Below are 14,073 nucleotides of genomic sequence, written 5' to 3'. Positions count from 1 at the left end.
GCTGAGGGGTAGAGTGGTCGTCCTCCAACCTGAAGGTCGGCGGTTCGATCCCCAGTCTGAACCATCTGCATGCCGAAGTGTCCTTGGGCAAGATGCTGAACCCTCAAAAAGCCCCCCATAGAATAACAAAGTGCTGCAAGTAGATGCACTGTATGAATGTGTGTGTGAATGGGTGAATGTGAAACTGTACTGTAAAGCGCTTTGAGTGGTCATCATCAGACTAGAAAAGCGCTATATAAATACAAATCCATTTACCATTACCATTTACACGTGAATATTTTCAATGATGCCACTAAAGTGAAAGGCAGTCGGTGTAATTTAGCTCACAGAATAATACTCATTGCCAATCATAGTGAGAAACTGTCTTTAAAAAAAAACGAGCACATAGGTTCTCTGTACAAACAGCTTATTATGACCCATAGTTGAGTTATTTTTAATTGGTGAAACTTTAAGGAAGTACCTTAGGTTTATGCCCAAACAGAACTATGACCATTGTGCTGTCATTCTGTAAAATGCATGTTTATAATTTTAACCATGATGATGAAAATCCATCATTGCTATTGTAATGACAACGAAGGTCTTGTCCGTACGCCTGCTGCTGCTAGGACACTTTTTCAGGAGACAGTCTTAAGGGTTGTATCAGAGACTAGGGACAAACAACATATACCTTTCTTCAGGTTTCTTGTTGGGGGGAGATCACTGCTCAGCCTACATGCGTGCAGACATTCGTATTTATTCAGGCCACAAGTCAACTCATCAGTGAACCCTGTTTAAAGCTGGATAGTAGGGTGATGGTAATGCTGGACCAGAATATGTGCAATTCTGACAGCCATGTCTGACAGCAGTGAGAACACAGGGACTTGGCTTTGATCTTGAAGAGTTGTAGCATTTATTTATATTCGATAAATTGTGCCGCTCGTTCACAGCTAAACCATTATTTAAACAGAGTGAATGTTTTTGCACATAGAGACATTCTTGATTCTATATCTCCCTGATGGATGTTACAAAATCACATGTTCTAACTTGCCGTAACAACATCTGCACACATGTATCCACCAAACCCCCCCACACTCCTTGTGCTGGCTGACCTCTATTTCCTCGGTGATAACTTTGCTGTTGTCGAAGTTGTTGAAGAAGATAATCAAGATAGTTGTGTCTGCTCTCAGCTCAGTCATGTCATGCTGCTGTCACTCAGAGCTCATCGGAGTTCAGCTCCCCCCCCCCCTCTTGTTTCTGTCTGTCGCACATTCTTTCCGTAGCCCTCTCTATTTACTCTCTCTTTTCTCTCTCTCTGGTAATTAGTGCATTAGTCCTATCGTTGGCATCCCCCCCGGCTACAGCAGCAGCCAGTAGAGCTTCTTGTCACAGCTCAGAGGGCCAATGGAGTGGACAGCTCAACCCTGGTACTCATCATCTTCTTACCGTGCCCAGCCAGCCTCCCCCCAGCTACATTATCTAGCTGTGTTATCCAGCCATGCTCCTAATTATTTCCGAGCCCAGCCACAGCCCTCTCACCCAGTCTCTGCCACATTACCTAGGCCTGCTTGTAATCATCACCTAAAGCTGTGCTTCAGCCTTCGACACAGCTCGTAGCCTCATCATTAGCATACCCCCGTTTTTTCTAGTTTCAGTCCATAGCTCTCTGGCCTGACCATCACAGCTCTTGGCAGTGCTGTATGTACACAGCACCCCCACTCCTAACCAAGCCCTAACAGCCCATGAGTCCTGGACCTTTATTTACCTTAGCCATCTGTGTCACAGTAAGAGAGTCTATCAATGCCAAAGTGGCCCAGCCTGTCAGGACCGTACATGTTCACTCATAATCACGTAACCAATCCCCATCTCTCCAGAATACCAATGGTCTTAGCCAATTGCATGGTACTGGCTGAACTTGACCCAACTCTACTCGCCCTGTTTAAAATCACCATTTGCAAACACTGAGTACACAGTGCCTGCCTTGGATTTCTAGTTCCCACAGCAAAGATTTGTTTCATAGGTCAGTAATCAGCTGTGTAATACATTAACTGATATGTACAATGGCATATTAAGGCCATGGTCAATTAAAGCAGAAAACTTAAATATGCTGTACGATTATAATGTCATACATTCATGGGGAAAACTTGAAAATTCTTTGAAATCAAAGCCACAAACGTGAGAGATTTTCTGCATCAGGAGCTACAACACAATAGAAAACAAGTTATATACAGTTTTTCCGATGGTTTTTGAATTTCTCTTTGAGTGACCTTTATTTCCTCAAGCCTCTGAATCAGCTCATGTTTGCAGGTTTGTCCCCCACTCTCTGCCTGTCGCGCTCACCAAACAGAACACCTCTCCACAATAAGCTAATGTCCACTCTCCAGATTCACTCAACTCATCATGGTTTCTTTTCCACCTTTCTTTGAAATGGTCTTTCATATTCAGAGCATTTCTATATTTTAAGTTTTTTTTTTATGCTTCCACTCAAAACCATGCCCTCTCTTTAAAATAATCTCTGCTCCTGGTCAAAATTCTTCAAATGTCCTGTACTTCAGGTTGAGTCCCTCTCTTCGCACGCAGCCTGCCTGTATGCACTTGAGAAACTTCTACTGTCCTCTTGGATTTATGTAAAATGATCCGGTCAGAATTCCCCCCATCAACAGAATACGGCAGATATGACGTTGACGGATAAAAATAATCACCGCCTGATTGCAGCCGAGGTTTCTTTGGCTCCGTCCTGCAAATGCCATTCCCTCCTTGCCATCAGCCTTTGCCTGCCAAAACCTTCATCTCCTCAATAAATCTTTTTCACTTGTACGTACGTAAGGTTCACCCATTTAACCATAAATGATTCTGGGCTAAAAGCACAAGCACATTTCCTTCTTGTTGAATCCAATTGCAGTAGAGGAAGTATACTCGCAGGATTAGATCATCTACTGCAGGTGGTTCAGTGGCAGCACAATTATTTTTCTTGTAAATTTACAGCTTTTTTCTTGTGATAGTTTTCCCGTTGCCCTGCTCCATAGTATTTGTTTCATTACCTGCATGGCCCTCTTATAGTTAAAAAGTTTAAGAAATCAAGAACTTTAATTGTTGAAGAAAGTACTCAGAGGTTTTTAGCTTCTGCGCTAACAATGACTAATTCAAATGTGAATGTGGGAAAGCCCTCTCTGTCCATTTTGTGGTTGTGTTATCAGCTATGTAACCAGCGGAACTGCCTGTAACCACAGAGGATTGCTAATTAGGGGGCTACGTGCTAATCAAGTACACTACAGTGAGTGGTCACGTCTGTGTCTGTCTGTGCTCCGAGCCTTTCTTTCCCCTCGCATTAGACTGGCACCCGTCACAACTTTCAAAAGCAAGCATCTGAGCAGAATCATCTCTAGCTGCCACACACCCATAGACACGTTTGCACAGGCATCCCTGCCATCCTCAACACATGTACATAGACATATACAATGCCTGCCTATGAATACATGCATATACACAGACCACTGCATATATATAAAATGTTGCCTCAGGATTGTCCTTGTTACCGCCTCTCGCCACAACACACACTCAAACGCACACCCCCTCTCACACCATGGTCTCCTCCCAGCTACTCTGGTGTGGCTTTATGATTGTCATTATTGTGTTGTGGGTGCGAAGCTTCAGGCAACAGGGACAGGAAAAGTGTGTCTACATTTTTACACACACACACCGGGCTCCCTCTTAATGGCCTCAGCTGTAATGTTTCAGAACGATCCATACGACTGATGTATGAGGGATCTATTTAATGGGAACTGTATTCATTAGCAGTTAATACCTTAACTTAAATAGGCCATAAGTAGAGACAATGGAAGTATGGGCCGGGGCAGCAAATGTGTGAACCCGTATGTGTCCAACTTTTATGTGTGTGTCTGTGTACGTATTTCATATGTTGTCATGTCCTTCCATCTATCCAGCTCTGCTGCATTAGTGTTGAGGTAACTGCGGTAAGAGAGAAAGAACGCTAATTCTCCATAACCATTTTATGGCATGTGTAAAACTCCGCAGCCCCTTCATTTGCACAGCCGTAAAACATTCCCCCCGCCACACTCCTTCCTACTCAGGACCTCAGATTTATCAATTAGCACAACACTTTGCTTCCATTACAGTGGCATTTTGCACCGTGAGGCCTGCATGCAGAGTAACGATGAGAGGCGAGTGCACACAGCATGATATTAAATTGACAGTCTCAATTAAATGATTAGCAGTCATATTTTGGTGCGACTTAAGATAATTAATGACATTAAACTATATTATTTATGTTTAAGCTGTTGGACCTGACTTGACCAAATTAACTTGGGTCACTTCGGACCAATTTTTGTACTTAATTGTATGAATTTGTGTCAAACACCTGTTTAAAACCAATAAATAAAAATGGTGATGGCAAATTAACATCAAAACAGATTCAAAACTCCCGCCTTGTGAAGGATTTAGTTGAAGATTCTGGATGGCCTGGATGCAACTTTCAGGCTCAAGTCAAGGCCTGTCCAGCTGGAGTGTGAAACTAACTTATAAACTGGACAACTAACAAGCAAGCAATAAAAACAAAACCAAATATTTTGTTGTATTTTTCTAATTGTCTTTGGTGTTCCTGTGAATGTCGATGAATGCAGCTAAGAGGCAGAGCTCTGCAAGTAAATTCTCTCATCTAGAAAAATGATAACATTAGGCAATGGAGTTCTATAGAGCAACATTTCTGCTTGGAAGAGAGAGAGTTTAGATGTATTGTACTAAACTGTGTAAAATCATAACAAGTAAATTAAAATCATAATGATGAGATTATTGTTTGTTGAGATTTGATTGTCTTAACACAATTACTAAGACACCAAAACCCCAGTCAGAGGGAAATGCAGAACAACACTTTTAAAATGGAGAAAAATGTGGGATGAGAAAATATGCTATATCAGGAAATACAACAATAACTAAAGATAAAGATAAATAACTTAAGATAAATGTAGAAAATGCTTTGCTGTCATGGTTATTCTGAGGCGAAGTCAAGATATAGATATTTAGATGGTTTCCTCTCCATGTGTACATGGATGTAAGAGAAAGCAGTCAGACAAGCAGGATAAGGATGTCTGTGCTTTATTGGACCGCCTGTCCCTGTGCAGATATGCTCCACTGAACCATACTGTATGTAGTGTGGTATAATCACCACCTCTCTCTATCTCTATCTGCTGCCATCACTCTTTCTTTCCCTCGCTGTCTTGTTTATTTGTTCTCTTTTTCTCAGCCTTCATCTGCAGTACCTAGCCGCAACTTTTTTCAGCCCCTCTGACCCCCACCCTGTTTCTCTTGAACTATAAGTGTGTGTGTGTGTGTGTGTGTGTGTGTGTGTGTGTGTGTGTGTGTGTGTGTGTGTGTGTGTGTGTGTGTGTGTACTTGTGTATTTGTGTGTGTGAGTGCGCAGCCTATCAAATAGCTGAGTGCACAATACTCATACACAGACACACAGACTTAACTTGAGGAACATGACAGCCCTCTTATACAGCTGTGTGTTGGCGATTGAAGTCAACACTGCTGTGAAATGCAAATGGGTGTGATGAAGCTGCCATGCAAACAGACACACAGGATGCAGCAGACAGCTGATACACAGACTTACGTGTATGTTTCGCTATCCGAAAAACCTTAAGAATACATTTTCAGATTGCAGGCAGATTACACTGTTCTGTTTGTCCTGAGGAATCAATGTCCATTGTTGTTCTCAAAACTCTTTTTAATAGTTATTGCTAATAAGATTCCCACTCCTGACTGTATCTATGGACATTATCTATCTATTTGAACTCTGTATGTGGGAACCTTGTCTTTCCCATTTGTGTTTATGTGTGTCTTTTAGAAAACTCGGTTTTGTACACCTGGTAAACAGCCCGATGTTTATGTGATAACCATACCTCTTCCCATGCTGTTGAACGGTTGATATATGGGCATGTGTGTCTTATTGCAGGCTCATGTGCTCACTGGCCAGCACAGGGAGTGTGTGTGGGGGGTTGGGGTGGCAATGGGATCTGGAAAGGGAAGCAATCACAAACACTTAAACCTGCAAATGGCCTTGATGTCCTGCGCTAAGCAGCCTGTGTTGACTGATGAGCCTGTTAACCCTGGCTGAAACAACTCCAGCACGGGGGATTAGACAGCAGCGTTGGTCCCGGCCGTTCCTGGCCCATTTTGCATGGGAATTGTGCATATTTAATCTAAGGTGTGCTGAGGTGCAAAGACAAGCCCCCCTCTTCTCCCTTTCTCATTATAGATGTGTAATAGCACCCTGAGGCAGCGGGGCCTTAATTCACCAGCCCCAGCCCCAGTCTTAATCTTACGCTCAGCCCCCACCTTCCCCCGGTGCCTACCATCAACCCAAATCAAAGTCCTGGTCCCAGCCCTCTTCCCAAGCTTTGTCTCTCTTAGTCCTGTCCTACTGTTTCCCTTAAGGTGTCACCATGCTTCAACCAAAGTGTGTCAGATGATCACACAATGTGTGTACCTCTCCACGTCTGATAAACGGCTCCCTGGCAATGTTTGTAATTTCTCATCATGGCAATTGTCCATTTGAAACTGTTCCCTCTTGTCTCCAGAGAAGTTCACTTCAAGAACACCACAGGCTTTTTGCCTATAGCCGAAATATGATCCATGAAGTCCAGTTTGAGTAACAGATTAATTTACTGCACAACAGTTTGTAATAGTCAAAGATAGGATTTGTAACTGTGGGAAGTGACTATGGCTGCAGCTATTTCTTCTGCTGTTGCAATGGTTTATTTAATATTGCGTTCATGTAATAAACTAATGCAAATGGAATGTGCCAGATGACATCAAATAGTTGCAGCAAAAGTTGAGCCTGGTGTCCCTATGTTTTTTATTCCAAGTTTCTACATAGAGGCCCTGACACACCTTCTGCACGGCAGCGAGTGGCTCAGGCCGTCCCTACAGAGGAAAACTTATCTACAGGCAATGAGAAAAAGAATCAACCCCCTATTTCGGCTGGAAATTTTCTGCAGGGATGAAATACAATTATAGCCTCAACTATGCAGCCCCACATATTGCCTGTAATCAGAGTGGTACATACAGTAGACAGGTCTCGCTATCTGAGACCACATCCTCCTAAGTTAGCTAACATCCATTGCCATGTTGCTTGGTTAGCTAAGGACCAAAGAGTCTAGCCTTAGCTTAAAGTTGCTCCCCATAAGCAGCTCAGTGATGCTTGCTTGTTCGGTGGCAGAGACCTGAATAACTGTTAACCAGTTAGCTTTCATTAACAAAGTAGTGATTATCTTCTAGCTGTCACCATTACCTCAGCCCAACACTTACCAACTGTAGCCACTCATTCCTTCTGTTTCTGTGTCCTCGTCTGGAGTTGCGGCTGCTTTCTGTTTAACCGGAGTCGGTCTTGTGTCCTCATGTTGCATCGGGCTAGTTGTGAATTCTGCATCCGTTCCCTGATTAATGCGATTGAGTGTCAATGACAGGAGCTCTCTGAAGCATCTCTCTATCTAATTCCATCTATCACTCCATCTCACTCTCTCTTTCCTCTCATCCCCTTCTAATCCAGCCAACACTTCTCTCTGCAGGACCGAACAATTAATGTGCATTCTCATTTACTCGCTCTCTTACCCTTATGTTTTTTCTCCCCCTTTCCCTTCATACTCCTCTTCAAACAATGTGGCTTTTCTCAAGCATCTCTCGGGCATCACACTTCCACCTTATGAGAGAAGAGTTTGCATAGGAGCTGGTATGCATGTAAAAGGGACCCCAAGCTGTGTGTGTAATTTCTTGTTTGTACATGGTTCCAAACATCTTTGGCCATTGCAGAGCAGGGGGGAGATATATGGAGAGACAGAGAGGTTGAACAAGACAGAAAAAGATTGAGAGAAAAGGAAAGAGAGGGGGGGGAGATGGGAAAAACAGGATGATAACAAAAGCAGCTCGGATTTCACAGACGCATATTTCATCAATCATGTGAATAAGTCGTGGTGATTATGCATGGCGGTGGCAGGCCAAGGGGGGGGCTGATTACCATACACCATAAAGGCTGCTTTCTTATCTCACACACACTGATTAGTTTCTGTCTGCAGATAGCCTCTCACTCCTTGCTCTCACACACACACCCATACACACACAAATACACTCATGGGGTGCATCTATCTCTGGCACACACACGCACACACATACGCACACACACATACACTGATAAACACACACATAATAACGGTAACTTCCTAGGTAGCCAACTTCGAATTTATCTGGCGCCAGTTGACCAGCCCTTAAAACAAGAGCCTCACATTATTAATTGGTTTTACTTAAAGAATTGTGCGTTATTGGTGCATTTGAGTTCAGAATTGCACCAAGCAATGTGACACAAATGCAGTCTAGCTTATAAACAGTTTAATGACATTAACCAAAGAAGGACTTGACGTCATTGCGGCTATGGTTCAGCTGTGCACAGTCAGAAAGGACTCACAACAAAGTTTGATTTGCACTTCTACAGGATGTATGAGGAATCTATTCAACCCCCTTAAATGGAAGCTTCTGAAGGATCATATCAGTACAACCCTACTCTCAACTCCCTACTTTCTCACAAGATCCCAAAACATAAAACACTGATGCACTAGATCAGTTGAACTAACGCATCTAATACGGTAACAGCAGCAACGGCTAAAAACTATACTTTTTGGTAGTTCTCAGTTGTGTCATTTATTGACTCTTGATATAGATGTTGTCTGATATTGATTATCACGTTTAAATCAGGGTTGGATAACCATTTTGAGAACCTCTTTTATTGAATATTCAGTTTATGCTTTTTAACTCGATAGGCTGGTTCCAATCTGTATATTTTCTACAGTGCATTTCAAACAGAGAAAAAGGACAGAAACCCACATCATAATTGTATGTTAAAAGGATTGCAAACACGTTTGATTTAATTTAAGAAAAGGTTCTTTCAAAAGAGAAAAAGCCCTTTCCCACATCTACAGCTTAAATTCATACCAACAAGTATGTTGTCTACCTTTGTTAAATACATTTGTTTGTGTGTGTAACAGCTGATCTCTCTGAAACTGAATCCAAATCATCTCATTATCTAATTCCCCAGCTGATTTATTGTGCACCTGCACTGTAGGACATTTTCTGTGAACTGTGGCCTTTACATGACGCAAAACAAGAGAAGGAAAAGTGTGACGGGAGGAGGTGAAGCTGGGGCGAAATTAGCTCCGTATGAAAGGCCTCGCTTTGTGTCTCAACCAGGGAATTAGAAATTACTCTTTTCTCTGGTGCTTCCCTCTCTCTCTCTCTCTCTCTCTCCCTCGCTTGCTCTGATATATAATGTAAACTAATTTGGTAACCAGGCTGGAGCTGCGTTGTGCTGTCTGAGTGCCTGCATGTGAGAAGTGCGCCTGGGACGCATTAGGGCCTCCTGGCAGGGGCCTGGGTGAAATAAGTGAAATTAATGGAGCTCCTTTCATGTCGGACAAGGCCGCGGCACCCCTTTCACGCCGCGTACAGTCACAGAAAAGTCAATACTTTTTTATTACTCCTCGCTTGCCCTACATTCCCCGCTACAAGTGCTCTGCTCGCTAATTGGTTTCAGTTTGCAGTGAAAGAGAGAGAGAGAGAGAGAGAGGGAGAGGACTCCATCCCAAAGAACACTGAAGCAAATAAATCAATCTCATATTTTTTCTCCGCCGCTGTCTTTTTTCATTGAGCAACATCATGGCAGAGAGAGGGAGAGATAAGAGAGAGAAATAGAGGAGAAAGGGTAAATGGTTGGTTAGAGCACGCCTGGTCCCCAGGGAGCATAATGATATCTGGGAGCCTGTTAATGGAGACGAGAGGTTAAAGTGGTCTGGGGCCCTGGCCAGGTCACCCCTGGGGGTTTCTAACCAGCAACTTCACTTCAGATGGCGTCGTGTGCTGCGGCCTCAGAGGCACAATGGAGCATCCCAATAATATACAAATGACAGATTGGTGAGATGACATTTATCTCAGCTATGTGTGTGTGTTCATGTGTGTGGTGCAATGGAATGAGTTCAAGTTGCATAAAGGTGTCTCTAGCGACATTTGCATATTGTTACGTTCCCTAAGCCACTGACGTCATTAGTTTCAGTACGTTTTGTCACCTTTTATGGTGCTGACTTATTTATAACTTTAAAATTCTCAAACAGTTGAATATCAACCAGAATATATTTGTATAAGTGTGTGTGCATGCGTTTGAGTGTGTACTATATGTGTCTTGTCTGTCAGTGTGGTGTTCACTTTTGTACTAAGCTTAAGTGGCAGTGGGGTTAGCCTCTTTCAGAAACACGCAATCCCAAAATGATGTGACACTTTGAAGCCCCCCTCTCCCACCTTCTCCCCCCGCCAGCCCACCACCTTCTCTATTGACACACACACACACACACACACCAAACACACACACACACACACACACACACACACACACACACACACACACACACACCGATTAGCCTTGAGTTAAAGGGAGGTTTCACCAGTCTCGTTTTCTTTCTGTGTCCCAGCTTTCACAGCTCAAGAGTGCGGGCCAGGGCAGGTTTGGGGGGGCTAAAAATTGTGTGTATGTGTGCGTACGAGTGTGTGCATATGTGTGTGAAGGAGCTGTCACAGTGGGCTGGCATCACCGTCCACTGTGCCATCTCTTCCTCGGCCTGACAAGTCCCTGCTCCCTACCCTGTGGCCAATACACACACACACACACACACACACACACACACACACACACACACACACACACACAGTCACACACATTATCTCCCTGTGTCTATCTCTGTCTCACTCCCACACGTATGATACAGGAACACACAGATCGCAAACTCACATGTATTGTTCAAATTACTAAATTCACAAGTACACTAACACCAATACCGATGTGCAGACAATGACCTGGTGCATATTACACAGTGAGTGTGTTTGACAAAACATGCAGTGAGCTCTGGTCAGTGATGGTAACACATCACGTTCATATCAATGTTTCTGCAAAATGGAGCTTTCATTTCAAATTCAAACTGGAATTTGCTTCCTTATTGTTTGTGTGGCAGAGTTTCTATTTGTGTGGCATCGCTGTGGTCATTGTGTGTGTGAGAGAGAGATCTTCTCGGCGTCAGATCGCGGAGGGGTTTTGTTTGTTACAAGGACAGGCTTGTCCCCGCCCCCAGGCGGTGGCATTACGATGATTGTCATGGCGATGGAGTGTGAGTGACAGGCGGGATCACATGTGGTAGCCGGGGAGAAGGAAGCCCGAACTGCCCCAGTCCCTGACATTAGTTTGTCCTTCATCAAAACTTTACACTCGTTTATAACTACTCACTCCCACTGTTGGAAAAATGTCTCTCGTTTTCTTCTTTTTTTCTTTTTTACCATCTGGGTCTCTTATCTACTCAATTCTCTTCCTCTATTTTGTTTCTATTTCTCCTGCTCTTTTTCTCTCATTTACATTTCATTTAATATCATAATTCTGTATTTCCACTGATCTCTCTCACTCGCTTACTCATTTACTTCACAATCATTCTCTTCGTCTACCTCCAGTGCCAAGTTTTATTTATATGTACTGTGTGTATATATATATTTATAGAGGAAGACAGGGAGAGAAAGACGGAGAAATGTGTTCTTCTTATTCCTCTGGCTATCATATATACAGGGACACACACGGACAATACATTAATTGAGCAACCACACATATTTTTTTTTCAGGATGTATTTCTAGATGCAAGCTTATGCCTGTGAGTGTGTGTGTGTGTGTGTGTGTGTGTGTGTGTGTGTGTGTGTGTGTGTGTGTGTGTGTGTGTGTGTGTCATGAATGCGTGTATATGTGTGTTTTTTGGTGCGAAAGCTGGAGTTTTTTTGTGCGTCGCAGCAGAAAAGGAGGTCAGGGTTTGCACGGAGACTCGGGTATTCATCATTAGTCTGCTGCCGCTGCTGGTAATGCTGCCCGTTACAGCCGTGATTAAGAGCCCCGCTTAGTTCCAGCAGCCGGTGCAGATGCACAAACACAAGCGCACTTGTGTAGTACCGACACAGCTTTGGTACCTTTACAGAAAACTCCCTTTTACACCATCGCCCAGGTCAGTGTGCATTCATGTGTGTGTGTGTGTGTGCGGGGATGTTGTTTGTACCGTGTGTGGCCCTGAGCAGGCTTTAGGGTCTGATGAGAAACCTGTCACAGTCACTCATGAAAAGAGCAATTCACACACACACACACACACACACACACACACACACACACACACACACACACACACACACACACGCAGCAGGAAGTCGTATTTGGGAATCATAGTGGATTAATGTTCACTTCTATTCCCATTTATTAAAGCAGGAAACTTATACCACCCACCACATTGCATCCAGACATCTCCACTAATACCAACCAATTCAACCTGACCTGTTATATTCACAGTGATTAAGTATATATCAAGCAGATAAGCTGCAGATCCAGCATGTGAAGGGGACGGCCACAGAAGTAAATGTATTCATTGAAAGACTCACAGATTGATACCAGTATCAGTACCAATGGCTCTGTTCAGTTCATGTGATCCGGTAACACACGTGTGACACTGAGCTATCACACACTGGACCAGGACCCTGAAACTGAAGCAGCTAAATGAAGTTCTGCCATCATTCATGTTGTTATTTACATTTGTGCTTTTCCTCACCTCATATAGTTGTTTTGGTCTTGTGATTGGTTTTGCATATTTTGAAGTGGGGGACAGCTTGGGTTTGAACAATTAGACCAAACAAACAGAAAGATTTAATGTCCCTCTGTTATCATTTTCTCTCCTCCCTCCTCCTCCTCTTGTCCTCTCTGCTCTGCCTCTCCTCCCCTCCAGCCGCTCAAGACAGTGTTCGCCACCTACGTCTGTGATAAGTTCACTCGTCTGCAGCATCACAAGGAACGGAGCGTCGTGTGACACGCCTCCTGCTGGCCTGAGAAAATGAAGGACAAAGTACAAATAAAAAGAATGCTTATTGTCTTAATCGTATTGTTTTTTATTAAAGTGTGAGATTTAGCTTTGACCCATCAAACACTGATTATCTGTCTTGTCCTGCTGGCGCGCCACTGGTGTTAAGGACTGCAGGAACATGAGGTGTCATCCAAGTGTCCGTGAGCTCCGACATTCAAATTCGACTGGAAACGGCGACATTTACGAAAAGGTTTAGCCTAAAAGTTGGCTGATATCGTTTGCTGCAGCCGGGTTACATTGACACGCACACAAATCACACACTGCACACAAGTTCTCACCCAAGGGTACGCACAGTTTGCGGTAGCATCCCACCTTCCGGTCGCAGACATTGAGGCTGAACACATGGTGTAATTGATGCCACTTCAAGTCGACTTTTAATGTCGGGTCTAACGGAGTCTTGGATGACGCCACAGGAGCAGTTAAAGCCAAGTGAGAAACCAATAACATTAACGGTTCTGGAGATATGTTGAGCCAAAGACAGAGACAATTTCTGGAATTATTAGACTAATGGCATTGGTGTGCGTCTTTGAGAACCATAATTATCAATGTATGAACTAAACAGGGGCTGATTATGCAGGGTAGCATAACAATCCATCCATCCAGGTACTGACATTGGATGTGTGTGATAAGACATGTGACATGATAACTCTACATAAAACAGGCCCTGACTGGACTGGGATACATACATTTGATATCTCCGAAGAGTCAGGAAACACATTCAAGTTGAAACCAGTGAATTTCCACCATGTTTGAAGACTTTTATTCATGTATCAATTGTTATCGTTCTAAAACTTATCTTGAAAATATCCTTCACAAATGTACATCGTCCTTTTTATACTGAAACATTTATAAAGACTTTTGAAGCTTATGTAAAGTGAGAAACTAAATTATTTAGACCAACTCTGAACTTGTGTGAAGACTACACATGACAGCTCCTCCTCCCAGGCCCCGAGGCAGAACTTCGTCATGAAGTTGTCTGTTTTGATGGTGAAGTATAAAGTGAGTTCAAAGTCTGAACTCCTCATCACTCTCCATCTCTGGCACAGACGTGACACTCACACATGACGCAAAAGTTTTATCATTAAATCTTGCAGTAAATTCCCGAACACGG

The 14,073-nt window shown here is 43.3% G+C and overlaps 1 protein-coding gene across 1 annotated transcript in view; it reads left to right on the top strand.

Moving 5' to 3' along the window:
- The window catches only part of spata17 (spermatogenesis associated 17), a 37,559-nt gene extending 24,569 nt beyond the window's left edge, over positions 1–12,990 (top strand). Inside the window, exon 11 of the mRNA XM_061067632.1 lies at positions 12,828–12,990. The gene's annotated coding sequence lies outside the window, so the exon portion shown is untranslated. The remainder of the gene's footprint in view (positions 1–12,827) is intronic.
- Positions 12,991–14,073: the final 1,083 nt, after the last annotated feature.

The sequence above is a fragment of the Limanda limanda genome, chromosome 3 (genome assembly GCF_963576545.1).
Source record: "Limanda limanda chromosome 3, fLimLim1.1, whole genome shotgun sequence".
NCBI lineage: Eukaryota > Metazoa > Chordata > Actinopteri > Pleuronectiformes > Pleuronectidae > Limanda > Limanda limanda.
The sequence above is the reverse complement of the archived record's forward strand: the minus strand, read 5'-3'. Positions and strand labels throughout refer to the sequence as shown.